General features: G+C 39.4%; 1 protein-coding gene across 4 annotated transcripts in view; it reads right to left on the minus strand.

Moving 5' to 3' along the window:
• The window catches only part of SULF1 (sulfatase 1), a 186,332-nt gene extending 161,790 nt beyond the window's left edge, over window positions 1-24,542 (minus strand). The window contains exon 1 of one of the 4 annotated variants that reach the window (XM_085537328.1): window positions 24,285-24,542. The gene's annotated coding sequence lies outside the window, so the exon portion shown is untranslated. Of the gene's footprint in view, window positions 1-12,420; window positions 13,167-24,284 lie in introns of those variants that run through there. The other 3 variants (XM_085537331.1, XM_085537337.1, XM_085537330.1) reach the window with 3 other exon arrangements.
• Window positions 24,543-25,975: the final 1,433 nt, after the last annotated feature.

A 25,975-nucleotide genomic window follows, 5' to 3' on the forward strand; every position in this document is an offset into this window, starting at 1 on the left:
GCAGAGTTCAAATAATGAGCAGCTATGTAATATTTGTGCCTGCAGGCCTTATTTACTATACACAATTCATATCCTGCTCTGAAGACGGAATTATTAAATTCCCCACAAACTTTTTCATGACTTTACTCACAGTATTGCATCTAAAGGGCTTTGCAATGAAAATGAATTTATTTTTCTGAGCATGTTTCTGAAGACAGGGACACACTGCAAGAGGCAAGTGTTACTCTCATTTCATAGGGAGGGAACCAGAGGTCAGAAGGCCAGAGGTATTTGGAACATGAAATTTAAACAAGTAGGACATGATATTTTTAAAAATATTTCACATTAAGAAGTAACTTTGTTTACTTCAGCTCCAAGAGTGAGTTCATTTTTTCTCTACACAACTGCCCACATCCCTCCAGAAAGGCATTCAAAAAATGAGTGACCATCTGAAAAAATTTGGCTTCACAGAATGGCCACAAATCACAGAGCAACCCAAAATTTAACCACAAGGTTCCTTTTCTCTTTCTTGCTATCCTGCCAGATTTCCCCTTAGCAAACAAAGCCTCACAGACAACAGTGCCTTTGCTTATTTCTCAGAAAGGTCCAACTTTCTGTGCAGGAAGGAGGACAGCAGGAGTCAGCATTATCTGCAGCTAACCTAAATCTGGGAACCAAACTTCTGCACAGTCAACATAGATAAGTGCCTCCAAAGAACAATTTTGGATGCCTCCTCAGAGTGTTGGCCAACATCAGATCGTGTGACTATCCCTGAACACTCCTATGAGCCCATTAAATCTGAGAAGTATGGGGAGATATGGGCATGGTGGCAGGAAATTTTGTGTGGGGAAAAGAAGCTGTGTAGGCAAACTACATGGCATATTTTGTCTTTCTTTTCTTAGCTTATATTCTTTTCTTAGCTATATTCTTCCAACCTGCTATCTAAAAGGGAAAACACCTTGGGACTTTACTCATAAAACTCTTTTGATTGAAAAGAGAAGGCTTTCCTGTTCTGATATCAAATCCTGTGCTGAACATCCCTGGAGCTGAAAAGCTTAGTGCCATTACAATCTTTTCTGTTATTTGTGAGTATGGAAAACTGCCTGTTGCCATGGGATTTGCACTAGCTGGCATATGGGCAACTGTGTGAGGGGGTATAAGAGGTCTTGTTGCCTGCAGACAAGTGAGACTCAGGTTGACTGTGATCTTTTCTCTAGAGAAATGTCTGCTGAGGCACAGACAGACCTTTGTCTATTCTCTTGCATCTCCTCTACCCCGAATCCCAGTGAGACCCAGTTACCTTAAATCCAAATCCCCTTCCTATAGTAATTCCTCTTAGAACTATAGTCATTAAGTTTGGAAAAGATTAACATCAAGATCAACCCATCACTATCATGTCCAGTAACCACATCCCTCAGTGCCACATCCGCTGTTTCTTGAACAGCTCAAGGACAGTGACTCCACCACCTCCCTGGGTAGCCTGTTCCAATGCCTCAACATTCCTTCTAAGAAGAAATTTTTCCTATACTGAATTTAAACCTCCTCTGGCACAACTTAAAGCCATTACCTCTCATCACTATTTACCTGTGAGAAGAGGCCGACACCCATCTCTCTATAAGCTCATTTCAGTTTGTTGTAGAAAGTAATAAGGTCTCCTCTGAGTGTCCTTCTTTCAAGGTATTCTTTTCTAACTCATCCCTTTATTTCATTCCTGTAAACATTTCTTTATACTTTTTCTGTTGCAACTCAGATGTGCAGATTTTGTTTCTCTTGCACTCAAATACAACACCTTCTTTTTCCATGTTGACAGGACTTGGCAGAAAATCCTTTCGGACATAGTTAAACCAGATTTGATAGTCTGAACAGCCTAAAACAGGCTATTTCAGCAACAGGACACATCCAACTCACACATAAAAATATTCTTTGGGAACAGAGCTGCCAAAAGCTTACAATGTTTCAACTGAGAGTGTTCAAACTACAATTTAAAAGGGCTTAAAAATTGGCCCAATTTGTGCAACAGAATAAGAGAGTATTTTTCTGACACAGGGCTAGCATGAGTCACTCTTACCTTGTGTCAGAAGTGTGCATTCTCTTGAATTATGCAGGATGGGCTTATTACAAAGGGGTAACTGAGGGATACTTACTTCAAAATGCCCTTAATGTGAAGAATAATTATCACAGCAAGGTAGTCAAATTTCATCTAAAGAACAACCCACCAGTAAAGTTTGATAGTTATGACATAGCCCTAGAAAATGAGATATCTGTGTTAAAAAACTGGTAGATTAGAAAGGTGATTCTAGCTTTCCACTTCTGGAAGAAAGACATGGAAGGCTCTCTATTAAAATAACAACAAAAAAAGGAACATAACTAGCCTTTGCCTTCCTTAGCATTTTCCTTCATTAACATTCATTTTGTTGAAAGCCTTCCACAATTAAAAGCTTTAAAAAAATAATAATTTTCAAAAAACTGGCATTTTTGGGCTACCTTCAGACCAAAACCCAATGTGGTTTTTTTTTTTTTTTTTTTTTTTTTCTTTTTTTTTTTTCTTTCCTTTCACCCCAGTTCCCAGTCAATTTGAATCTTGAGGATTCCTATGCTTGCTCACAGGAGGTGGCATCTGGTTGAAAACCTGGCTTGTATGGCACACAAGAGACTTGAACAGCAATTCCATTGAACCTGATTTGGAAAATGGATTCAAGTTAATAGCTGGGAACCTTAACAAACAGAGGGGTGGAGAGAATTTTATAAAGAGCAAATACTTCAGCCATGTTAAAAAAAAAAAAAAAAAAAAAAGTTAAAAACCTATTTTTTGTATGAAAACGGTATCCTTGGAAAGTGTTTGGAAAATGTTTGAGCAGACCTAATAACTACCCTTGTAAAATATGCTGTACATCACACTTTCATTCCTGAAACACAAATGTACCTATTTTCTGTCTGCTTTATTTTTAATTAAATAGAATTTTCCTACCACATTGTCCAAAGGGAAATCACTTAATACTCCTGCTTCTCCTTTGGGAGAAAAATGGTTAAGGAATTTGTCATCTTTAGCTCTCTTTTACTGTAGATGGCAACATACAGTTTTACAAGTCAAGGTCACATTTAGCTAGTTGTCATGGTGAAAGAAAACACAAGGGAAATAGGGCATATTGCATTTAGTTTGGCTTTCTGGGAGAAGTAACACACAAGAAACCTTGTCATGAAGAGGCTATGCTGAGCCAACCTTTGGTACCTTAACAGTCACCTTTTTGGCACTCACATCCAGAGAAAGGAAGCTTTTCCTTTGCTCAGCTATAAATCAATACCATCAATGTATTGCTTAAGAAAACTGTTAACAAATTATATTAACACCTGACCAGTCAATAGTAGAATTTCCATTTCAATTATCCACAGAAAAATAGGAACTGTTTTTGAAAAGTATTCAGAACAAATCTGAGGCTGCACACTGCAACCATTTTCAAGATAAATATTTCAGCAGACATAACTGTCTCAGTACTAAACATTTTATGGGAAAAATAAGTACAGATATATCTATTTGCTCTTAGTGACTACTTTCTCCAAAGTAGGAACTGACAGAAACTGACAAACTTGTGGAAAATGCAGTTTCAAAGCAACCCTTTCTTCTTTCTAAATATCTTCAAAGTGTACTAGGAAAAGCTTCCTTAGTAAAGCAGCTGAGCTATGGTAGATGACGTTCCCCTAGAGAAACTCTTTGGGTAACTTCTTGCTACATGAACAAATTAAAAAGCTGGCCTGGAGAGTGCAGGAGTAGTAGTATGAGGAAAGGGCAGAGATAAGGATCAGCTGAGCAAACACCAGTATATGGCCGATGTTTGATCTTTCTCTATAGGCTAAAAACCATTTGAAGACATCTTAAATTAGAAAGCAAGACATTCTGAAATAACATGAACAAAGTAGATGAAAAGAACAAGTTGCTGAAAAAATCAGTGTGCTGCAGTTCACAATAAAATCCTTTCCATCTGGGATATTTTGGGTGGCAATGATGTAATCCTGATTGCTAGTCGAAGCTCCTAATTCCTACCGTAAATCCAACTTAGAATCACACAAGGCATTTGATTGTATTCTGACCCAGACAAGAGAACAACCACTTCTTATGGAGGGTCTGTAAGAAAGAAGGGGACAGACTCTTTAGCAAATCTGTGGTGATAGGATTAGGGGGAAGGGTTTCAAACTAAGAGAAGGGAGATTTAGTCTGGATACAAGGAAGTCTTTTACAATAAGGGAGGTGAGGCACTGTACTAGGATGCCTAGAGAGGTGGTGGATGTCCTGTCCTTGGAGATATTCAAGGTCAGACTGGGTGGGGCACTGAACAACCTGAGCTGTAGGTGTCCCTATTCACTGCAGAGGAGTTGGACTAGATGACCCCTAAGGGTCCCTTCCAACTAAAGTAATTCTATGATTCTGTGATTCTGTAACTGTCTGAAGTTCTATGATTCTCTTCCTCCTGTCCTAACTCACCCCTATAGTAACTGTTACACAAGTTTCCTTAGTCTGAATTCAAATCTTTCCACCAACAATATGGTTGTATTGATCGAAAAACACAGTAGCAATGTCACTGCTATGGCCTGCTCTCTTTGGAAAGGGAAAGAGGTCCTAGGAAAGAAAGATGAGCACATATTTGCTATTAGGTGCTGAAAGAAAATCAGAAGTAAAAGAAAATCAATCAGTCAAACAAAAAACATCCATATAACTAACAGATCACAATGCCCTGTTATTTTCTTCCTGGTCAGATAAACTCTGTGTCAAAACTGACCCAGCTGTCTCCAGCCTCTCCAGGATGTTATGCTCACAAGCCTAAATGGAAGATACAATACAAGCATTAGCCAGATTATTTGGCCACGTGCTTTCTTTCCAAGCCCTCCCATATTCCCTCCTTCTCCATGAAGGAGCACATTCCATCTCTATGAATAGGATCCATCCTCCACCGATTAAGAAAGACTGATTTAAAGTATGACCTTATCTTATATCTATGGAAGTACATGGTAGGGATAAAAGATACCAGATTACTGTGTGTACTTCTTAAAAAAATAAGTCTTAGTGTTATTTTATAGAGCAAAGCAGGGAATGAAGAGAGAAAGTGGACAGAAAAGCAAAAAAAAACCAAAACCCCCCCCCAAAAAAAAACCACCAAAAAAAACAAAACACTAAAACAACCCACTCCATTTTACAATAAGGCTGATTCATAAAGTACTTCTTTCTAAGACAGACTCAAAATTATGTATCCAGTTTAGTATTTCTATGCAGATGTGAGGAATCCCATTTTTGTCCCTGAGAGCACGGAGTATCATGGCTGACCCATGACTGAAATGGCTGAGCATCCAGGGGGACGCTGCAAAGAATGAGTGCGTTTAAATCATAGCATCTCATGGCTCCAGAGCTCCCTAATCAGAATAAAAACAGAATGAGAAAAAGGAGTTCTAACACTGGTGGCAAAGTTCTTACTAATATATGCAGACAACCTCATGGGCAGTAACAAGTTAGGTGCACTGCTTTCTGATAGGCGAAATGGTTTTAAGTTGAAGGAGGGAAGATTTATGTTGGACTTCAGGGGGAAGTTCTTTACTGTGAGAGTGGTGAAGTGCTGGAATAGGCTGCCCACAGAGGTTGTGCATGCCCCTTCCCCGGAGATGTTCTAGGCCGGGTTGAATGGGGCTTTGGGCAGCCTGGTCTAGTATTAAATGTGTAGGCTGGTGGCCCTGCCTGTGGCAGGGTTGGGGGGGGATGCTGGAGCTTCTTGATCTTTGGGTTTCTTTCCAACCCAGGCCATTCTGTGATTCTGTGATAGCTCATGCCAGAGCCATTTCTTAATGTAAAATGTAAAGTATTCAGGGGAAGAGAGAAGGTAGCCAAGCAAACTACAGCAAGAATTTATGTTATACTTGCAGTGCATTCTATCCTAAGCTGCTCAAAAGTCAGAAAGGAAGAATGTTTGTCACATTGTCCTGTATTATATGATTGCTCTGAAAGAAACTGTTTAAGATGTATATCCTTAAATACAAAGGACAGCCCCGTAACTGCTGCTGGAAACAACTAAATCAACCTTCTGCTTTGAGGATACTGTCTGTACCAAGAATCAGGATTAGGGTGTACCAGGATCCTTTATTTTGTGCCTAGTGTGTGTAATTCTGAATAAATACTTCCTTAATTCACTATTGCAGAAAATGTAGGAAGAGTCCAGGACACAGCTATAGATATAGCAATTCATTTCTCTTATGCTATAGAAATCCCAGCCCTCTCCATATTTTTCATTATGCTGAAATGAAATCAGATCAGCGACAGAAAAATCATTACAATCTGCCCACGTGGTATTCAGGCAAAGGCATAGATTCTCCAAGGATGGTATATTTCAGGTGTTTAAGTGTGACAGCACGACATAGCCCCAGTATTAATTGTACCTCAGAAGGGACTATTTCTTCTAGCAGCTGCAAAATGAGATAGTTAAACCTAGTTAGCTAAATCCCATCTTTACTTTGTATGCTAATAAAGGACATGGTATAGCTGTCAGACAGTAATTCTTCCTTCTTGGAATCAATACAGCATAAATTGCCCAGTACTGGGGCTCCACAGGGGAAAGTGTTTATAGGTGAAGTGTGATATTAGTGTTCAGATAACTTCCATCTTTCATTCCAGCAATACTATTTCTATATTGTAATTTGAACTATAGGTCAGGGAAGGTATCTCAAAATACCATCAAGGGAAAAAAAGTGAGAGAATCTGTGTTGAATTGCAGCTGAGATGGACTTTGTGGTAGAGCAGAGAGCACAAGGATAACACAAGCAATGAATCAGAGCAAGAGGCAGGGAGCACATGTCAGGGAGGGACAAGGAGCATCCAAGAAAAGGCTACAGAAGCAGTAAGTAGATGTATTGGGATTAAATGTACATGCAAAGAAATAAAAATATGCAACTTGTTCCTAAAGCAGTCATCTCAAACACTTGGTGATAAATAATCTTCATCAAGTGGGGATGTGTATGATTACACTAGCATGAAGCTTAAATCCAATTACTATTTCAATTAATAATTTGAAAATAGAAGATATAACATTCACATGTAACACCATTGCAGGCACGTATAATTGAAGACAGAATGAATGTACAAAATGATCTCTCTTGTTTGATAAGCAAAGCTTTTCAGACAAAATGGATGTAAGTTTTGGCTGTTGCAGACCTAGAAACCTAGGGCTTACAGCTGAACAGCATTTTGAAATGTATTTAAAACAACATATTGAAAAGAAACCTCTCTGAAATGATTTAGGGTCAAAGTGAGCAAGCAATAGAACGTGTCTCCACTATGACACTGCAGCAAAAGGGCTAATATAAACTGTGGCTGTACAAATGTAAGAAAAATAGGTGATAGCTTCATTTTCTCTGTAGCAAAGTTGAATGCATTAAAAAGATATATATATTTGAAAAAATTGGTGCTCTTAAAAACAGTCACTCAGTTGTTCAAGTCCTGTAGAAAATTCCCTATTACGAGGTCTTAAAGAGTTCAACAGGTTTAGGCCATTAAAAATAAAATTCAGAATCAGACTACAGTGCATAAGTGCATTTATGAGAAGAAAATTAAGGGTCATTTAACAGCCAAGGAAAGTATGATAAAGGCTGAAAGCTGAAGCCATGTCAATTTGTGCAAGAAATTAGGCACTTTTCATACAAAATGGGTGATTGACATCTGAAACAATATAAGGAACTTTTGTTGTTTGAAATCCTTGTTAGAACTGTGGTTTTTAAAATAACCATTGTTTCTTTGTACTTTTAATTAATTAATTAATTAATTAATTTTGAGGGGCCATGGTTTTGACAACTTGTATTGTTACACATATCATGTTATGGACCAAGTCTAGAACAAACAAAACAGGTCGTTCTCTTGGATAAACTGAAATATGATACATGTAGCCAAAGCCCCAAAATTAGAAAATGGCACTTCATTTTAAAACTGAAAGAAGGTGAATTTGATCCAACTTTTTAAAGCTTCCGTGAACTTGAATAGCATCTTCTTTTTCGTGCACTGCTTTACCAACATGCTTTGAGTAGTTCTATTCACCTCAGAGATAATGCTGTGAAATTTCACAGCTTTGATCTACAGGTCTGATGAGACAATGAAATAATCGCCTGTAATTTGAAGTCTGTAGATCTATCAATACAGTCTTATTAACAAGAGAACTCTGCATGATCTTCATCTGCTGCAGTTTAATATATTCCTCTTTTTTTCTGCTTATGATCAATGAGTATATTCCCTCAATTAAAAAACATGCCATTTTTATCTTCTTTAGCTGAACTGCTGAAAAACTCAATCCATTCATGCATTAACTACTCAAATGAATTTGAATATAAAGCTTTATCTTTAAAATAGCATCCTACAGTCTTCTCCTGAAGATTCCCTGTCTTTCCCAAAAGTGACATGAATTGTGATCCTGGTAGTGTGTATTAGTCTTTCAATGACACCGTACCCTTTGAAGCAAAAAGAGCCGACAAAAGCATCATCAGAGTTGTGGGTATTCTGGCAGTAAATGCTGATGATTCTCATGAGAACTGTTCTTAGGAACCTGGAAAGCAACAGGAAGAATTTGGATGTTGGGGGAGGCAAGACTGAGCACTTGGCAAAGTCCTCTTTTTGTACTTAAATGCTGCTCTTCGAGATACCCCTCTGTGATACAATGCAGGCGTCAGGCTTCACTGTCTATTATTGGAAAACTGTGCTGCCTAATCTGTATAGGCAAAGGACAGAGCAGAGTCATGGAGTTTCTATGGAGATGGGAATTGGTGAGAAAGTGCATTTTCTCCCATTTCATCCCATCTTCCTGATCTTATAAGGGGCCATTATAACCATTTATCTCCCTATGAAGAAATGATGATGCCTTTGGGAGTAATTGCAAAAGCAAGAATATGCTGGGCCACAGATGAGGATATCTGATGTATTTTCACCAAATCCAGCATTTCAAAGGACAATTCACAACAGTTTTTTGTTCTTAAACCTGACACAATACATGCCTGACACAGATAAGCTTGCAGGCTGATTTTGATAGGAAATGCAAATTCAGTAAGAGGTAAAGGAGGGCAGTAAGCATGTCCCACATAACAGCACATCTACTTGATACAAACCTGTAATCAAACAATTATACACAGCTTAAAATTCACAGAGTAGGCATCTTGACCAACATGGGCTGTCTGCAGGCCCAGGGAGTTGCTCAAATGGCCTTAGTTACTACTTGGACACACAAGCAGGCAAAATAGAGCTGCTTTACACCATCTTTTGTGTACCTGAGAGGTGCCCTGGACATTTTAGATATGTTTCTCTGCGTTCAGAGAGGACTGGTATGTTCAAACTCTGTTCACCTCCCTTTTCCTGTGAAATTCTTAGTAGGAGAAATTTCTAACTGTAAAAGGAAATTGTTTGCAGGATGAGCGAGTTGCAAAACTGAATTATTCTTTTTAAAGACAGTTGTTTGGCTCCTGTTATTCTGTGTTGGTTTAAAATTACTCCTTTATCTACACATGTATCTTTTGCGAGGCTAAATGACTGGGGAGAGGAGTTTGTGATGGAGTCATCAAAGAGAAATATATATGTGGTTTCAATTTAGCCCAGTTCAGGGATGTAACATATATGGTAGGTTACACCCGCATACAAGTGCTTGTAAAGAAATGTTTTCTAATTTGTATTCTTACGTAAAAGAAGCTTTTCCTTCAAATCTTCAAGGACCAGATGTTTTTGCAGGCTTCATAGTGAGAATGCTCTGCTGTCCTCCCAGTAGGAAGCTGGGTGTTGTCACCTGTCCTCCTGCAAAGGTACCACCACTGCCAGGCACTGCGGGTGCTTTGTGCATTGAGAGCACATTCTGATATGCATCTGAAGCTAAGCTTGATTTATTTCATATAGGAGGTTTTCTCCAGGACAACACCCTAGGAGGTGAAGGGAGGCCAGGGGAGGAGGCCAACAGAATTACTCTCACTGGAGCTTAGTGAAGGCAAAGGGCCATAGAATAAAACAAGTTCCTCAAAAAACAAAAGAAGCTGGAGGTTGGAATTTCCCCAAAGCCATGTAAATCTTGATGAAATTGCTGGTTTTTTATATGTACGTATCTCACAGTTACAAATAACCTGATCAGAGTAGTTTCTTCTGAGCTTATTCTTAATTTGCAGATCTCTTTGTTTCAACCTTTTGCAGTTTTTGTTTCATTTCTGATAGAAATTGGGTTGTAAAAGTGGTATTTAGAAAATGCAAAATAAACAACATACATTGCAAGGGATAAAGTTTCATCACTTAATTCAACACATAGGAAAAACAAAATGATGGAGTATTCAGCTCACAGTAGTTCCAGCTAATACTTCGCTCCTATTTTCAGTAAAGCAGATCTTTTTGTTAATAAAGACAAACTTTTACGTGCTGACACAGTTTCAAAACAACAACAAAAAAATAACGAAAGAATATGTTTAGAGATCTCATTATTAGTTTACAAGTTCAGAAGATATTATCTTCTGTAGATTACTCTGTGTGGTTACTTTACATATACAGCAAATTGCCTTATACTTACTTATTAAAGATTTCTCTTTTTTGGATATACTTACGTCAGATTTTTAGAATGACTCTAAAAGACTGAAGTTTTTCTGAGTTAGGTCTCTACCTTTTTTTTCTTATTGGTAAAGCAGAAATACTGTGATACAGTGATTTGTTTGCCAGATCCATTCTTCCTTCCTCCCTTTTTCCTACAACCCAGTCTCTCAGTTTGCTTGCCAGGACAATTCAAGAGCCACATTCTGCTTGTGCAATGTGTATCACCTCAGCATTTTGTGCTTATGCACATTCTACAAACTTAAAAATGCCAAGTGAAAATACCATTCGAATTTGTGTGTGTGTGTGTGTGTGTGTGTGAAATACTGTCAGCAGACTTAAACTCATTAGAGGTTATGCAAACATCAGCATGTTAACAGGAGAAAAAGAACACGCAGGAAAATGGGGTTTCTAGGAGATACAGACTATATCTGAGTCTTTTCCAGCACTTCAGGAGAGCCGCAGCTGTGGGGCAAACTGGTCCCCTATCATTGGCAGGAATTAATGTAACAACTTAAAGGTAGAGAAGTCCAGAACAGGACAGAAGATCAATACTGTGGTATGCAGAGCTGTATGATAGCGCCTATTAATGGTGACATTAAATGACACAATAACTATGCAGAACAACCTAACTCATTATGACAGATTTCAGTACACACATGCCTCACTGCTTTCTAGTTCTCAGACGAAATACTGAAAAAAAACTAATGCTGGATATTGACATAGAAGCCAAAACATATGTCACTAATCCAAATTTTATAATCAGATTGAAGGAGCTGGAGAGTGTAATAATAACTGTTAGTGCCAATAATTTCTTCATGGTGTGACACTGGATAAGTCAAAGCAATAACAATTCTTCTAATCTGCACGCAAGAATTATCAGTGGAAAAAAAACAAACCAACACACAACTAATCCAGTCCAAACTCCAGTCTGACTGAAGATGTATGACATGTGAAAACATACAGTAAATAAGCCAAACTCTGCTATGCGCGACCAAGTGCAATAAATTTGACACTTCTTAACTATACGTGTAAATCTGTGTAATGAGAGCTAAATGTCATCATGTTCTGCATTTCTGCTAAAGTGACAGAGTAGCTCATCCTTTTGTGATGAGCAAATTCTTCAGGCAGCTGCTTCCCTTTACACTCCTCCAACTACACAAGACTCGAGAAGGCTTTGTAAGAACCAGCAAAGACCAGCAAAAAGAGCAGATCCAAGGAAGGCCTGCAACTCTGAATGTGACTCAGCCATCAAACCTTTTCTCTGACAGCTTTCTTGTTTCTGCAGTTATCAAGAGCTTCAGGAGAAAGCCATTGGACCTACTGAGACCAGGTTACCACGAAGACCAGCACCAGATCTACAAGCAACAAAGATACAACCCACAAGAGTCAGACAACCACACTTTGGGAACGCAAGATCTGGTTTTTATGCTGACTCTGTGCCAGAGCTGAGACAACAGACTGTAGTTGATTCGGTGCAAAGCTGGATGTCTGGTGGAAGATGATACTGAAGCTGGCATAAAGCCAGTCAATATAAAGCTAAATTACCAACATTTTAAAAAATATATAGTTGAATTTCCAGAATTATTTCTTACTGTGTCAGCATTTTGCCTTATGTGGCTTTGGTGCTTTTGATCCAGTAGTGGGAGCCCTGAAGCAGGATTTGCTGTGTTCTTGAACAACTGCCCAAAGTTGCAGAGCACCTAGCAAAATGAAGCTTACCTTAGTTTGCTCCTCAGGCAGTTTTGGAAAGTTCAACATTTCATTAAATTGTAATAATAGTAATAATACTAATAATTATTGTGTACATTAAGCCAACAGCCATTCAGGTGGTGCTTAAGTTATGGAAAATAACAAGAGGAAACATAACCAACCTGAACCGCTCTTTGATTCCTGGAGGGGAAGGCTTCTACCTCCAGCACTCTGCTGGAGAAGTCTCTGTGGCTTTATGGGTGCCTGAGCAGCTGCTGCCTGCCATCACTCTTGCAAAGAGCGGGGCCGCCCTCAGGTGGAAACGGCCCAGACCACGTATTGCCTGAAATCACCTTTACACAAAATAGTTCCTGGAAATCATCAGGAAAATGAAGGTGGAAGATTTCTCCCTGTCTGGAGCTGTTTCATCACCCAGACAAACTCTTGACGAAAACATTGCTGTCATTCAATATGCACTGAAATCTTATAAAATGCTCCAAACATTGCACAATAGGAAGGAACTTGGTGTCCTTGGAAGATTGTCTGGACCAATGATGCCATGCTCAGAAATGTGGTTTCTGAGTAGGTGACAGAGCATTGAGCCATTTCAGGCTGTCAGGATTTGATATTTGTGGTCTGAATACACAGCCAGCCATGTGGCTTACTGCTATCAGAATGCCTGCTGTCCTCCAGACTGCTGTGCATATGCCCGGGGTCTCCAGGAGAGCTGTACCCACACTGCCCTGTAAGGGCTGCAACATACTTCTGACAGGGTAGAGCTGCTGTCCTCATGGCCTACAGCTGGGCCATGATAAGCAGCAGTGTCAGCAAAGAGACCTTGACAGAAAGCCAAGTCTCCTTTGGCCATTCAAACAATATTTCAACACTGGGGAAAAAAAAAAAGAAAAAAAAAAAAAAAAAAAAAAAAAAAGATGAATGGACACACTGTAGCCCAAACTCTACAAACCTAATCCGGTACTGCGTCAAAGTTATCACAGAGCGTTGAAGGCAAATGGGCTTAACTGTTCTCAGCATATAAAAATAAGGCCTTTTCTATGACTCAGATGTGAGTTGCTTAACCACAGAGCCCAGAATCTATGACAGCTCAAGCACAGTCAGTTTTTATACGTCTGAGTTCTTAGACGACAGAGACTTGGCTGCACTGCGCTGTGGGTAAAATTAATTGTAGTCCCTCATCATCTCAACCTCGCTCAGGGATAACCTCTTGGAGGAGGGTGAAGCAGAAGACTTGAGAGAATCAGCTGTGGCATAGCTCAGAGCCACAGTGAATTCTTACCAACCACAGAGCTTTTTCCAGCAGATACCTGTGTCTGGACAGTGGTGTGTAGTACAATGGGATTTAATAAGTCCCATTAAAACTGGCAGACAGCCCTTCTCCTAGAGAGAGGCCATATATTTAAGAACTATGCAAAATATTATGCAGCTTGCATGTGACCAGATTCTTTATAGAGGAAAATCCCTAGGACTGTGTTAAATTAAATAGGATTATGGCTTTCACTAATCTGTAGCCAGTGTGACCATACAAGGGTATTAGTTTGATAATATTTAAGGACTTAGCTCTACAGCAGCAGCAATCAGCTGTCTAATCTCAGTGACTGAGTTGCCAGTGAAAATGTTAACTATTAAAGAGACTGCTATTTACAGCGCCTGAATTAAACACGTGACATTCACCAGCTGGCAAATTAAGTGCAAGAAAGTTATGCGTAGGTCAAGGCATTTTTTTTTTCCTTTCACAACATGTAGAAACAAGCAAACCATGGGATGTGACCAAGTTCTGCTGAACCCTGCTCCTCTGAAGCCACAGGTGGTGTTCTCATCAGTATCAATGGGAATGGAGGCAAATCAGTGTCATGACATCAGAAACCTCACCACTGCGTGAAAAGCTTTTTCACTCAGTGGCACAAATAAATTGTTATCTGATAACTAAGCAGTATAGGATGGCATCTAAGTCAAATTGTGAATCTGGAGTTTGTTTACTAGGAATTACTCAGGTAGTGTTATTTAAATACTACAGCTGCCTCCAGTTGCTGAAATCAGGCATAACTGAGATAACTCCATGGTATACACTGTCAAACACTGACACTTTAATGGCGTTCTCTGAAAAAGCAAACATAACTCTTTCAGAGTCCATTTCTGCACAGACACATGCACACATGTATATAAATAAATATACACTCAACTGGAAAACATTAGGAACCTTCTTTCACTTAATGCAGTAATGCAATATGAAGAACATTCAAAGCAAAATAAGGATCCAAGCCCCAGCTCAGTACTGAAATTTTCCCACTGATTTCACTGAAACAAGTATTTTCTTTTTCTGTATTAGAAACATTATTTCAGTAAATGGATGGCATTCAGACTACATAAAAACCCTAATATTGCATCCTTAACTGTTTTGTATGCACAGAATTTTCTTTACAAAACAATCAGCTTGCTTGATTCTGACTTTTATTCCAAGATCAGATTATATGAAAATGACACCTTTTCCGTTATCACTCTATTCTTAGTATATTCAGATTATGTCTTTTTATGGGGAGGGAAAATACATTTTTAGCACTTCAACTGCATATTCCATAGTCAGCAAGACTAAAACACAGCAATAGATTTATCATCTTTTCACCAAAAAAAAGCTACATTTTTTTACATATATATATCAGAGAATCATAGAATCCTTAGAGTTGGAAAGGGCCTTTAAAGGTCATCTAGTCAAGCTTCCCTGAAATGAACAGGGACATCCACAGCTGGATCAGATTGCTCCTATAGAAGATACCTGTTGTGCAAGCATGGCAGAAAACAACAATCTAAAAATTAAGTAAGGCTGCAGACTGGGCTGAAGAATTATCACCTATAAGAATATACAGCAAAACATATAGTGGGTAGATTCCTACTCCCAGACGTGCCTTGGAGGGTGGCCATGACAATACATCCTTTATGTTTTTAGCCAGAGGTCAGTCAAGGACAGACACAGCCCCTTGTACCCTCCACATCCCTTAGACTGGGCCTGTTCTTTGCATAGTCCCATCAAGAGAGACCTTAACCATCCTGTTGCACTAAAATCCCCATATATGTGAGGCTATGTAATATGGACAGGAAGCATGTGACATTCAAAGCAGCCTTACTTGGGCACCACAGGCAACTTCTTCAAGAAGATTTCCTGCAGTGGAGGGTCATTATTTTTTTTAATTACCTCATTTGCACACACCATTAGAAGATCTTTTATGTGCAAATATGGTCCATCTAGTTACTCTCCACATGCTTCATAATCTTACATCAGACTCTGAATGATAAAAAGCCAATTTCTTCATTTTGTTATTTTACCCAGTGTTATTAGTGTCTTACCTCCTCAGTCGAGTTTGTTGTTTGCAAAATGATTGGGTAACCCAGATTAAATATCTAAGTAATTTCTTAGGTTACCCCAGCTGATTCTTTTCTTGCCTAGTTAACCAGCCAGCATTTTAAACAAAAGGGGTTAAAGAACTTCAAACACGAGTTGGAGTCCCACCAAATTTTCTTAGACAGTTTCTCCCAGAATCATCAGGAACACTATTTATCCTTCCTTAAGCTTTCAGTATGCTTTCCAGCTGGATGTTTTGGGATCCCAGCTTTGTAAGCAAAATCATCCAACTGAAGTGAATGTGTGTCTGGACAGATTCTTCACTGTACCCTCAAGCCACCTGAACTTACTGCAATTCCCAAGGACTCATATGGCAATGCCAACAATATTGCTCTGCTCTAGAAGAAATACAAGGTGTGTCTGCTTTTGTCTCACTATATGAAAATTCAGGGAAATATCTGGCCTTTACTGTAGAACTTTAAGCCAGAACTACTTTATGATCACATCCACATATCAAATAGCTAAATGCTAACCAACATTTCATTTAAAAAAGGAATCAGAAAACTCTTTGGAAACCCATTAAAGCTCATAGCACCACAATTTAAACACTAAGACATTTTCTAAAGGTCCAGTCCTGACTTGTATAAGAGAAGCATCTATTACCCTAACTAAATTACCACAGTACTGACAGTGACATCAGTGGGGGCTGTTTCCAGAGCTGTGTGCCAAAGATGTGGTAAAGGACCATGGACAGAACTACACTCCTGGTGGGGAGGGTTTCCTTGTTACTACAAGAATCATGTTGCCCTTAAATCAATGCCATGATGCAGATGGTGACAGTGATTCTTAGGGAAAAGAAATGCCACTGAGACATATTTTCTAATGTGTCAATATTTATTAAATTCATTGTATTCGGATGAGAGAATTTTTGATAACTCCAACTGCTGTTGAGCATTGATTGCTCTACAGCATCTGGTTTAGCTGGGCAGAGAAAACTTCTATTTTATTAAAACTAGCAGAAAATGGTCTGCCCACATTTCTAATAGTCTGAGCTGAAACACAACAACATACTCACATTAAAAAAAAAACAACACAAAAAAACCCCACTATCCTGTTGACTCATTTGCAGTTTTGTCACTTACCTCAACAGAGTAGGGAAGAGGTTGTGACTGTATGTGTCCTTGTAATTATTTGTACAGAGTGAGCATGTTGCCAAGGCACACCTGTGTGCTTTGGCTTGAGTTTGATCTAAAGGAGTGTTTTTGGAATACCAAGGGAACAAAAAACAAGAAAAAGTGCTTTAGATGTATGTCATCTCCCATTCAATGCATCAAAGCAAATCCTACAGTCACAGTGCAAGCTCATAATTCATCTTGAAAACAGACAAAATGGCACATGGTCACACACACAAGTGTGCACTGCTAAATTCTAAGATCAGTGATTTCAGCCTGGGCCAGTTCGAATTCTCATGGCAGAGTCTGGGAACTGGCACAGCTCAGAGAAAGGCAGTTCGCAGGTGGTCACTGTTTTGAAAATAATGCATCTGCGTAGATGTGGGATGCTTTATGCCAGTCTCCTTTGTGCCAGACAGCATTTTCTGGTGCTTTTACCATTTACTAGAATGACCGTAAGCTGTGTGTTCCCTCTTCATCAAGAGAATAGGATGTAAAAAGTTAAAAACAAAGACAACTCTACATGCCAATATATCAAATTATACTATTGTGCTGGATTTCAAGAGCCAAGGGTGGAGGGGAAAAAAAAAAAAAAAAAAAAAAGGTAATCTTATAGATGCAGTTTAAAGGCTAAATCTATCCTTGATCTAAATTCACTGACCTTTATTTGTATGTTAGATCAATAATAATAAAATATTGGCAAGTAACATAAAATAAGTTTCTTGCAACCTTTGAACAACCTTTTTGTCATGAAAAAAGTTAGGTTAAAGTTGAAGTTGTTTGAGAAGAATCTTCTTAAGATGGATAGGTATGTCATGCTGTTGCTCCTACTCTGCAATATGTTGTTTATTTCATTTATAAAAATGCTACCATAAACTTTCCCAGTTAAAATTAATCCCTAAGAAGCTGAAAAAATCAATTACCAAGCATAAGAGCTTGCTTTCTAATGATGTTACATACTGAAAATTCAGTCTGGACCGTGGCATTATGTTGAGGGCTTTTCCTAGATTTATGTTTGTACCATTTCAAGGTTTTGCAGGTGAAAACGTGCTCAGTGCCATTGAAAACAGTGGTACAAAATAGAATCTGCCTCTGTAAGCACCACTTGGGTGTGAAAAAGAAAATGGAACCTACTTAACTTTGCTAGCATTACATTCATTCCTCCCTACTATATCTATCACTCATGTTAGCAGCAGTAACTTCACAGAACAGTAAAAACTTCTCTGTTAAGAAGCCATATATAAATCATCATTTTACAGACTACAACAGTGTTTTTCTCCGTAAGATTCTTATTCCAGCAATGAATTCCCAGATATCTGAAGACTGTTTTACACTTAAGTAAAATGTCATGTGTTACTGAAAGAATTCATTAGATAGTCAAAGGACCAAAACTGACTAACAACACATCCACAGGCACAATATTTATCATGCAAAATTACACAAAGAAACCACAGAATAAAACATGTTATTGAAACCTCATTCTTTTGCAGTGTGACTTTGACTTTTTAGAGGCGTGCATAGAATGCAATTCTTCATACAAATTCCATCAGAGCATAAACTGAAAGCATTTCAAAGGTTATGTCAATTGCAACTCATTTTTACTTACAAGTCACTTTTGCTTACACCATGAAGCACTGTTTCTCTGAGTTATCTCCACTGGTAGGACTTTACTAAACCACAGCACACTCTATTCTGCCAAATAAACTAAACAGAGTACTCCCTGTTCCAATGTGAACATGACTCAAGCAGTTGTCTGGACCTAAGGGCACACTATCAATTCAAAACAGCAGGAAAATGAGAGAAATTATCAGAAATCATAGTAAAACACCAGTATCTGTGAAACAAGAAATTCTTCTTGGACAGCATTTATAAACAATATGCTGTTGACCTCAGCATTTCAGCAGTGACGTAATATTTACAGAACAGAGATAGAAATTCTGACTCATCTCTATGCCAAGAAGTACAAATTATACTTATTGATCTTACAGAGGTGAACCCCTTGGCTATAATCTACTCTCAAAAGACTGCAGATATAGAAGGATATAGGATAATAATGAGTGATTAAACTCAGATCTAAAAGCTGGACATTCTTGGCAAACAATTCAGGAATTCTGTAACACAGGGAAAATTTAAAACAACCAAGAAAAAAAAAAGATTGGTGATTGGCTAAGCAAAAACAAAAATCATTGTCTGCAATCCATACAGCGTTTGTATTTAGAAATACAAAATGGTCTTATTATGCCACTATCCTTCAAAACTGTAGTAGAGTAAAAGTTCTACTAAAGCAGAAAAAGTCAACTTAAATCCACTATAGAGGAATCTTAGTCAAGTAAGAATAACGTACCACCATTGTATTATCAAATTCTATTCGAATAGTTAATTGCTCACATTTACAGTGATTTCATAATCTCCTATTATAGCAGCTGCAGGGAAGAGAGAGAGCAGAGCAACATGAGTTCTTGGCAGTGAAATCACACAATCTATGTTAAAGGCTTAATAAGACTATTCAAATCCTCTCCCTGCTGATTCTGGATTGTACCCCATTGTACACTTTTTAGTGTTTTGTGTAACCTAGTTTTAAATATCCCAAGAGAGGGGAATGTCTTCAGCTCCCTTAGGAGATTACTTCAAGGCTAATGTCAGAGAGAATTTCTTGATACTATGCTTACATTTGCCCTTTCTTTATTCTTTTTGATTAAGAATGTTTCTTGCCTTATCTCCCTGCTATTTCCCCTCCCCAGTATGAAAGACATGAGAAACACTCTGAACACTAGAAATTTCACCCCCTGCCTCACTGTTACAACATAAAACAAGCAGTTTTCAAGTGAGGGATCTAGAGGATTTCCATCCAGGTAAAGCCAGTAGCAAGCCTCCAGGAGCATCAGTCATGAATATAGTCATATTTCCTTCTCTGGCTGCTGTAGTGCCACCAGAAGTGGTTTCCATATTCGTTCCTCGGCCAGCTACTTGTCACCACCCTCTTCCTAGAGGTTATACACACCCTCCCACTCTTGATTTTCTGACTGAACTATTACTAGGATTGATGCTTAAAATGAGCCAGCTTAGCTAAAGCCTGTTTTAACAGTGAGTTATTGCTGCCTACCTTTCTGTCTCACATGAGCTCAAAAACTCTCTCAGACACATCTCATCTAGAAGACGGGAGAGTGTAACAGTAGTAATATCATAGCCTGTCTTTGCTGTAGAAGAAGAGATATAGTGAACACAGATATTCACATTTGCCATCTTGGTGCTGATGTACTTTGGAAGCTGGGAATGATCGCTAATTCAAGTAACCTGGGGACTGCAAGGAGATAGGCCAAACTTTTTCAGACTGAAGGTGTCTGACTTAACCAGGCCTATCTTAAGTTCTTACAAATGGCACCATGGTTGTATTTTAAAAAAAATATTTACTTTGATAAAATTGCCTAGATAAAAAACACTTTCTTTGGGGAAAAAAATTCCATTTTTGAGTCACTGCAGCCACTTTGCCAGCCATAATTCCAGAAAGGAGGACTTGCACACAGTTATGTTGCCTAGTACTAGTAATCTTGGTTCTTCCACAGTACTTCTATCTGAGGATGGGAAAACCAGACTCTACAGAGCAGTTAAACCCTATTTGGTTGTTTAAAGCTTTTATAAATACTCTAGATGTTTCAGTACAGTCAGCCAGTGTGCCTGTCATCTCAGTGATAGAAACAACTAAGAGGAAGTAGTATATTTTGAACAACATGATATGCTATTCATCTTCCTCTCAAGTATAACCCTTATCAGAGTGTTAAAGATTTAGGACTCTTTAAAGCTTTACAGTTGCAATGGATGAGGTGATAAATGCATTTTTCCTAAGCATACTAACCAACATCCCACATTTGGGTAATATATCTCATGAAAGACTGCTGCATTCATTGACATCCTCAGACTGCATGCCTGCTACTATAGCAGAATGGCTACTTTGATGCCTGTCTTGAAACAAGAAACCATGCGCTACTCAAATGTGTATTCTTGGAAACCAGACAGCTAAATTATGACCTCTAGATTTGTTGGCACCCTTGCTGCAGTCATATAATTTTATGTTTTCTTGTTTCTCTGTTTGGCATTTACTTGACTTAAGACCTTTATTTTGGAAGTATAGCTCATCTAATCTCTTCCAACTTCATCAAAGATATTTTGGGATTTCTTTTGATCTAAGTTTAGCTGACATCCTTCTATAAAAATAAAATAATAATAATAAAATCTTAAAAGTCTTCTTTCTGTAATTGCTCTGTCCTTAATTTGTCCTTCATGCCCTTTTTTCCAAAATATCACATCATCAACTGCTTTCACATGACTACAAATTCTCCTCATGCCTGAAATGTATATAGATTCTGACTTCAGCAGTTGTTTTCAGTATCATCTGGTTCCTTCCTCTGCTGAGAGAGCCAAGTCTGGCAGTTCTTTCCGGTGTTGTGTGAATTCTGCTCTTGTGTCTGATATCTATTTATCACAGAGTCATATGCACATGTTAACATTTATGAAATATATGCTGTTATCTACAGTAAGAAAATCAAAGATATATATATATATATATATTGTAGATACAAGTTGTATTTGAATTGTCCAGAAAAGTGCAAACTAAAATTCAGTAAGGTTAGTGAGATACTTCTCATGCAATACAAGCAGTAGAAGTTGCTTGAAGGAGCAACAGAAAGGGAAGCCTTCCAAGTACTGCCATAGGAGTGATGTTTCGCTCTAAGCTTGCTTGTATTAGTCTTGCCTTCCACAACTGAGATAGAATGAGCAGCAATAATTCAAACTGAAGTAAAACACATCTCCATCAAGAAAATGGCATTAGCTCCTGGCCTTTAGGATAGCTGGAGAAACATTTATCATTGTTAGTAATATTTTTGAACCTGAAAGTCCAACACAAATCTGGAAACCACCTTAACAGTGGGAAAATCAGTGCCTACAATGGGAGGCAGAACCAGCACCTGGCAAATTCTTGGCAGTTGATTCTTCTTTAGGGAATACACCAATGATTTTGAGCCAGCAGCTTTTCTAGTCCTCATGCCTGAATCTTTCTGGCTTCAGTGTCAAGTGTGTCACCACTGACTGCTGAAAAAATCTGTAAAGGAGAGCATCAGCAGCCCACAGGCATCAATGAATGCCACGTATCTCAGCAAGGTGTATAGCAACAGAGGTAGATGTAAAACAAATGGAACAGAATTTAGCTGGAAAAAGGAAAGCATGAAGATGAATGGATTTCACTGTTCTGACATGTCTGTCTCTGGCATGGAAAAAAGTAAAACAACACTACATCAGGTACATGTGGCATTAGCACTAGCTATTATCCCATATAAAGATGTCCCATTGGCAGAAGATACACACGGTATGAGCAGAAAATACTTTTGTATTTGTGGCCAGCTATCCAGAAAAGTCAGGTAAGATTTCTTCTGTTCAGCAAATAGCTCAAGGATCTGAATAGCACCATTAAACAAGTATGTTTATGTGCATTTAGATAACAGCCAAGTCAAAACAAATTGTAGAAACATTATGCTCTAAGTAGTGAAAACAACAGCTCAGAAATAAAGCAGAAAAACAAACAAACAAACAAAAAAAAAAAAACCACTCTAAAATCAAGCTGGGATAAAACTTCCAGTTTCAGTGTGGGTGAATATCACTGAGAGAAGATTCGTTTCTTAAGCAATGGAAAATAAGATTACTCTTGTATTCTTTCATAGTAATTTCATTTCCCAAGTGTATAGCTTTCTTATAACATTTGCTAATAGCTTACTTCATTAGCAAGCTCAGACTGAGATTTTAACTCCTGCCAGTCTCTGCCTTACTCAGATTTGGCTGCTTTGAATTGCCTTTGTCACAGCACTGTTCCCACCTTTCCCTGTCTCCTCAATTTACTGGTAAACTTAGAAAGGCCATTTTAAAATTAGAGACAAGGTGCCCTTCTATAAGCATGTATTAATTATTATAAGCCACACTGCAAAAAGATATTACAGGAATTAAGAAAAAAAATATATTTCGGCTAAGACGAGGATTTCTAACATAGAAAATGAAGGTATAATTCTTATACATGCAGAAGAGATGGCAGTGAAGGCTGCTCACCATCTTACTGAGCTGCTTTCACTGAGAAGAACTGTTACACTGAAGGGGAAAAAGATATTTGGAAAGAATAGCTGGGCTCAGTCAATTTGTTAACGTCTCTGCTCTCATTGCCAATTGTGGTGGTGCTTGTAATGTGGGCACCTGTTCAAAAAAGCAGAACGGAGACAACTCCCTTTACACAAACTTTTCCATTTTGTGAACCACATCTTAAAGGAGACCACATCCCTCCCATACAGACTGTGGGCCACTTCCCATTCCACCAGCAGCCAGCTAATGTTGCCATAATAGCTGCAACAATGAGGTTTATGAACACAGCGAAGTGGGGAAAACAGTAACACAGACTGACAGGAATTGCTTTTTCTTCTTTTTCACAACTTCTTTTAGTTCTGTTTACCATGTAGAAATGAGTCAGCCCTGGGTCCCCCAAGTGGCCGGCATCCTTTGGGCTGACTGTAGTCAGATGGGAGATCCATGGTGCAGCAGCTGCAACTGTTGCCCACAGGACATGAGGCAGAGTCACAAGAGCTGGTATAGACTTTACCTGAGCAAGGATACCACACTGCTCCTGCCTTAGGGCACTGGGTCCCTGTATAACCATCAGAGAGAGCAAACAACATCCAGAACCAGAGCTGGAAGGAAGAAAGGACCCATGCATCTATTGCTTTCCACTGACCACTGAGGAGCCAAGGCACCTTACTCACCTGAGTTTGGCACAGGTCAGGCCCCTAAGATCTGTACAGGTTTACCTATCAGCCAGCATTCAACCCATGTGAGATGAAAGCCGCAATGAACCACAGGAGGCACCTTACAAAGCTGAAGATGCTCTGGGAAACCGTCCCAAGGTGAACTCAGTGTTGGGAGTGAGGCTCTGGGGATTCCTGCTCCAACACGCACACACCATGTGATTTACTGTATCTGTTGCCTTTCTAAGCTTAAAATGTTTACCGCACTTCCAATGTTTTATCCACCCTAAAACAAAACTATTTTCCAGCAGACGGTGTTGAGATGTGGCTAACTTCATAAAATATCTGCTGGAGACTTGCTGGGAAAGGAACAAATAAACAACTGAAAATAAAAGAAGTTAATAGGCAGAAACATTTCATTTCCTCAACAATGAAAAGGAATTCCTCTAATTCCTCACAGCTCTGTCAGTGCTCCCGCTCCCTTCCCAGCCCCTCACTTGTCCCCATACTGTTATTTTAAGCACATTTTCGTTTGGGCCATTAATAGCTACAAGCCGACATCCTTGCTTTTTTTGGTGTTTTGTTTGCTGGCGTGTTTTTCGTGGGAATTTCCTTAAGAAACATAAAAAGCTGTACGAGGCCCAACGAAGCTTCCACGGTGCCGGTCGTCCCCGAGGGGACCGCTCCTCAGACTCACCGCACCCAGAGCCGAGCGGGGCCGGGAGCGGAGCGGGCGAACTCACCTGTCGGCGGGGCTGGGCCGGGCGCAGGGCGGCTGCGATCGGGGCCGGGAGCTGAGGGACCGTGGCACATGTAGGAGGAGGCGCGGCCCCGGCCGCCAGCGTTCTGGCCTGGGAAAGTTCTACTCCCTCGCCGCGGTGCCCGGGAGGAAGGGCGGAGGAGGGGCACCCCCTCGGCGCCCCGCAGCATCTCGCCCTCCGGAGCTGCGCTCTACCCCGGCTCCCACCCACCGGCAGCGCAGTGCCCCATCGGTCTGACCCTGTGCTGCTGCGGTACTCTTTTATTTCTAAGGCACCGTGGTGAAGCTGACAGGTTTTTTTCAGAACTAGGATAGCTTTCATCAAGCTGGGTAACTTCAGGAGAGTTCACTTAGTCCAAGTAAAAGTTAGAATAGAATGGAATAGAAATTAGAAATTTTAGAAGTTTAGAATAAAAGACTCCAGGGAGACCTCATTTTGGCCTTCTAATACCTGAAGGGAGCTTATAAACAGGAAGAGGGAACCTGAGGTTGTGGAAGCCCTATCCCTGGAGTCATTCAAGGCCAGACTGGATGTGGCTCTGGGCAGCCTGGTCTGGTGGTTGGTGACCCTGCACTTAGCAGGGGAGCTGAAACTGGATGATCATTGTGGTCCTTTTCAATCCAGGCCATTCTATGGTTCTATGATTCAAAGAATCATGGATATTCTCAGTTGGAAGGGACCCATAAGAATTATTGATTTCAGCTCCACATAGCACCACCCAAACATCATACCCTATATCTGAGAGCATTGTCCAAGTGCTCCTTGAACTCCAGCAGCTCAGGTCTGTGACCCAACAGACTCCCAGAGAGCCTGTTCCATGCCCAGAGCCCTCTGGTGCAGAACGTGTCCCTAACTCCCATCTGACCCTCCCCTGCTGTATCCCCATCCTTTCTTTAAGAAGAAGGCCTACCTCTCCCGAGTATATCTCTTCAAAACCCTCACAATAGTTGGTATTGTTGGGTTTATCTTTACAGGAAATACAAATACATTCTCCAGCTTCATAAGAGGGAAATCCAACCTTCACCAACTAAACTGCACATATGTTACTTCTGGGAGGTTTTACCATGATGAGGATAGATGTTTTACTAAGCAATTCAGCTGCACTGTAGAAGCCAGAAATATTTAGCAAATATGTTTTTACAGTTGATTTGCTTTTATAAATAGCTTATATAGCTTTTCCAATTGCAAATCTCCACCACTTTTGACATTTTGTTTCAGCCATTGGAAGACAATACTCATTAGAAGAACCACAGCTGCACTTCAGGCAGTTTCAGCTCATTATTTATAATTAATATCCTTCTATATGCAGACATATAAAAAAACTTTTTTCCTTTGTCCCAGTGTTTATGGCAGTGATGTGCAAGACTGCCAGTAAAACTGAAACCTGAGGAGATTGTTTTTAGAGTCTCCAGTGGAGATCAAAGTTACAATAGTCACTCTCACTGAAAACATTTGCTTGTATCAGGCTTACTGGTAAGGTTGTTACTATGCGTACTGAGCAATATCTTTTTTTCATGAAGGTTGGACATTTTTATTGGAAAAATAAATTAATGCTGTCCAAAAATAAGACAGAAAATGTTCCCCATTCTGGGGACTGATATACTTCGGCAAACACTGGCTGTAAAACAAAGAAATATTCTCTTTTCCCAGCTCTCACAGGCACAGCTTTCCTC

The sequence above is a fragment of the Coturnix japonica genome, chromosome 2 (genome assembly GCF_054131305.1).
Source record: "Coturnix japonica strain WE chromosome 2, WE-NBRP24, whole genome shotgun sequence".
In the NCBI taxonomy this organism is placed as follows: Eukaryota; Metazoa; Chordata; class Aves; order Galliformes; family Phasianidae; genus Coturnix; species Coturnix japonica.